This window comes from Esox lucius, chromosome 1 (genome assembly GCF_011004845.1).
Source record: "Esox lucius isolate fEsoLuc1 chromosome 1, fEsoLuc1.pri, whole genome shotgun sequence".
NCBI lineage: Eukaryota > Metazoa > Chordata > Actinopteri > Esociformes > Esocidae > Esox > Esox lucius.
Genome location: NC_047569.1, coordinates 33,290,788 through 33,295,659, shown reverse-complemented (window position 1 = coordinate 33,295,659; position 4,872 = coordinate 33,290,788).

Sequence of the window (4,872 nt, the reverse complement as noted above, 5' to 3'; positions counted from 1 at the left end):
ACTACCACCTTGTACAAGGGAGCAGGTGTGACCTAACGAACAATTTAAGCTGTCAATGGGATTGGACGTGACAAGGTCATTGATTATTAATTGACAGGAAGTCACATGGCAAAAAACCAGACCGGCTGCAAAAGTGAAGTCTTACCCAGGGAAATTAGAAAAAAGATCTGCTAAAAACATATATCTACACTCACCTAAAGGATTATTAGGAACACCATACTAATACTGTGTTTGACCCCCTTTCACCTTCAGAACTGCCTTTATTCTACGTGGCATTGACTCAACAAGATGCTGAAAGCATTCTTAAGAAATATTGGCCCATATTGATAGGATAGTATCTTGCAGTTGATGGAAGCTCCCCAGGGCACGAAGCTCCCGTTCCACCACATCCCAAAGATGCTCTATTGGGTTGAGATCTGGTGACTGTGGGGGCCATTTCAGTACAGTGAACTCATTGTCATGTTCAAGAAACCAATTTGAAATGATTCGAGCTTTGTGACATGGTGCATTATCCTGCTGGAAGTAGCCATCAGAGGATGGGTACATGGTGGTCATAAAGGGATGGACATGGTCAGAAACAATGCTGTGGCATTTAAACGATGCCCAATTGGCACTAAGGGGCCTAAAGTGTGCCAAGAAAACATCCCCCACACCATTACACCACCACCACCAGCCTGCACAGTAATAACAAGGCATGATGGATCCATGTTCTCATTCTGTTTACGCCAAATTCTGACTCTACCATCTGAATGTCTCAACAGAAATCGAGACTCATCAGACCAGGCAACATTCTTCCAGTCTTCAACTGTCCAATTTTGGTGAGCTCGTGCAAATTATAGCCTCTTTTTCCTATTTGTAGTGGAGATGAGTGGTACCCGGTGGGGTCTTCTGCTGTTGTAGCCCATCCGCCTCAAGGTTGTGCGTGTTGTGGCTTCACAAATGCTTTGCTGCATACCTCGGTTGTAACAAGTGGTTATTTCAGTCAAAGTTGCTCTTCTATCAGCTTGAATCAGTCGGCCCATTCTCCTCTGACCTCTGGCATCAACAAGGCATTTTCGCCCACAGGACTGCCGCATACTGGATGTTTTTCCCTTTTCACACCATTCTTTGTAAACCCTAGAAATGGTTGTGCGTGAAAATCCCAGTAACTGAGCAGATTGTGAAATATTCAGATCGGCCCGTCTGGCACCAACAACCATGCCACGCTCAAAATTGCTTAAATCACCTTTCTTTCCCATTCTGACATTCAGTTTGGAGTTAAGGAGATTGTCTTGACCAGGACAACACCCCTAAATGCATTGAAGCAACTGCCATGTTATTGGTTGATTAGATAATTGCATTAATGAAAAATTGAACAGGTGTTCCTAATAATCCTTTAGGTGAGTGTATGTGTACAATAATATATGATTTGTGTAACATTTAACAAGAAACTAACCTCACTGGACACAGACCTTTTTTTTTTTAAACAGAAACAAATGCTTTTAGTCAAACATATTACCCCGAATACCCTCAAATATTAGTGTTTTATTTAACAAAATTGACAAATATTAAAATAAAGGTCTTCTTTACAAGGGGAAAATAAAATGAAAAAATTGACTTATTTTGAATAATAATTTCAATAGGGTTAGAATTTACACAGACATTTATCATCCATAGCCTAAACCTTAAGATGGTTTGCACTGGAATCTAGCTTATGGCAGCTGCAATTTCCACTGCCAAGACAAACTTACTGTTCAAGGAGATTTATGCTGTTCAACATTTAAATCATTGTCCAAAGAACCTTCACAAGCAAACAGCATGCTTGGATGCTCATCTGTTCAGTTATATCAGAGTAGGTGGTGTTAAGGTGATTTAACTTAATTCACTTATTGCGTTCAAATCAATTGAGATATCAAAATTCCAAAGAATTGAATTGAAGAGACTGGTCCCAGGGTCCATCTCAGCGAACGGTGTGCAAATCCGTTCAGAAGTTTCCGAGGAGATGTCGTTAACAAGTTTTTCACAAAAGTTAAAATGGAGGCCATATTGTTTGAGAAATCAACTTTTCTTATATAACTTTTAAAGACAATGATCCAGTGGCCCTTTACACTGATTGTCAACCAACTCTGTTCAGCGGTTTCGGAGGAGATGTTGTTTAAGTGTGTTTTTGTTAACAGCAAAATCGTGAGAAACATCGGTGATGGTTATAGCGCCCCCAAGAGGTATTTTCTGTCCATTCCGGACAGACACATTGACGAGAATATAACTTTTTTTTATATAACTTTTAAAGATAATGGTTCAAAGGTCCTTCACACCAAACGGCATGCAAATCCGTTAAGCGGGCTTGGAAGAGATGTTGTTAACGTGTTATTCACCAAATTCAAAATGGAGGAAAATCCAATGGGCAAATTTGAAAGACCCCAGAGACTTATTTGGTCAACATGAGAAGGGGCATGTATGGAACTTGGCTGCATGACTCTGCGACATACGGGTCATGAGATATGCATGCTCAAACCTTCAACAGTTGACTAAGTGCTACAGCGCCACCATGGGGTGTATAGGTATAGTAATGGCTGAGGCCCTTAGGACCTCTCATGGCAACAAGTATGCAAAGTTTCATGCAAATTGAGCCACATATGGCCGAGTTACGAGCCTCTGAAAATGGGCCCGGAGAAAAAGAATAATAATAATAATAAAACCAACAAAAACAATAGGGTACCGTACCTACGGTACTTGGTCCCCTAATAATAATAATAAAACGTACAAACATAAAAGGGTTCCAGCAACTTCGTTGCTTGGCCCCCTAAATATGGGGGAGATTCACAAAGAGTGGACTGCAGCTGGAGTCAGTGCTTCAAGAACAACCACTCACAGACGTATGCAAGACATGGGTTTCAGCTGTCGCATTCCTTGTGTCAAGCCACTCTTGAACAAGACACAGTGTCAGAAGCGTCTCGCCTGGGCTAAAGACAAAAAGGACTGGACTGCTGCTGAGTGGTCCAAAGTTATGTTCTCTGATGAAAGTAAATGTTGCATTTCCTTTGGAAATCAAGGTCCCAGAGTCTGGAGGAAGAGAAGAGAGGTACAGAATCCACGTTGCTTGAAGTCCAGTGTAAAGTTTCCACAGTCAGTGATGTTTGGGGTGCCATGTCATCTGCTGATGTTGGTCCACTGTGTTTTCTGAGGTCCGAGGTCAACGCAGCCGTCAACCAGGAAGTTTTAGAGCGCTTCATGCTTCTTGCTGCTGACCAACTTTATGGAGATGCAGATTTCATTTTCCAACAGGACTTGGCACCTGCACACAGTGCCAAAGCTGCCAGTACCTGGTTTAAGGACCATGGTATCCCTGTTCTTAATTGGCCAGCAAACTCGCCTGACCTTAACCCTATAGAAAATCTATGGGGTATTGTGAAGAGGAAGATGCGATACGCCAGACCCAACAATGCAGAAGAGCTGAAGGCCACTACCAGAGCAACCTGGACTCTCATATTACCTGAGCAGTGCCACAGACTGATCGACTCCATGCCACGCCGCATTGCTGCAGTAATTCAGGCATAAGGAGCCCCAACTAAGTATTGAGTGCTGTAAATGCTCATACTTTTCATGTTCATACTTTTCAGTTGGCCAACATTTCTAAAAATATTTTTTCGGTATTAGTCTTAAGTAATATTCACACTTTCTGAGATACTGAATTTGGGATTTTCATTAGTTGTCAGTTATAATCATCACAATTAAAATAAATAAACATTTGAAATATATCAGTCTGTGTGTAATGAATGAATATAATATACAAGTTTCAGTTTTTGAATAGAATAACTGAAATAAATCAACTTTTTGATGATATTCTAATTATATGACCAGCACCTGTATATATGTCTTTCTTTGAGTTGCCTTGTGTATGAAAATGTGCTATACAAATACATTTGACTTGAACTGACTAACTAAAATATTAACACCATGCAAGGGTTAAATATCACGTCACTATTCAGATATCCAGTGAACTTCTTTGAAACCTGCGTGGAAAATGTGGAAATAACTCCAAGCAGATGGTTAAGATATGAATACAACGACCCTGGACGTTTGTAGTAAAAGTAAGGTATTCTGAATTTATCCAGAAAGATCAAGAAGTGGGCGTGGCTAGAATGATTCTGCGCAGTAAAAATTTGTATGAATTATTTACGTGTCTAATAATTTGCAGAAGGTTCAGGCAAAGAAACAAATGTGGTTTAACCTGAAACAATTAACACAGTAAACGTAAGCTCTCAGGTAAAAAATATGTATTTAGGAGCGAAGGGCCAAACCCATAGTCTAGACTGTAGCTAACGCTACACTAGAGGTTGTTGAAGTCTAACACTTCCCCGCGTTGGTTTGTTGGAAAGGAGAATAAAACACCAGGAGTCAGGTCAATTACCGTACCGCATATTCCGTTTTATTACAAAAGCTTTTGGAGACAAGTGTCGCCGCACAATGTCTAAACATGTATCGTCATAACAGCATTATTTATACTTCAAACACGCCTAATAATGGGGAGGTTGAGGTAGCCTAAGCAAGTGTGCCATTGGTCCAATTTATGTTCTATACCTTATATGTGTACATGCAGCACAAGTGTCATATTTGCCCTTATGTCTTCAGGTTTGAAGTTCCTCAATATGTGTGTGCGTTGTCAATTTGTTTCCTGTTTGTCAAAGACACACAAGCTAAATCTACTTCCTCTTCCTAGCAACCGTCTAAATAAGATTTCCTATTTTCCTACTTGCAACTTTGGGTTTCAGCATTTTGCTACAGACATTCAACATTTGGCCTCAATGCTCACAACAGTTTAACAGCTTAAACATTCAGTGTATCCACAAGGTACAGTACACTATTCGTTCTAAGTTTAGCAGTAAGCCATGA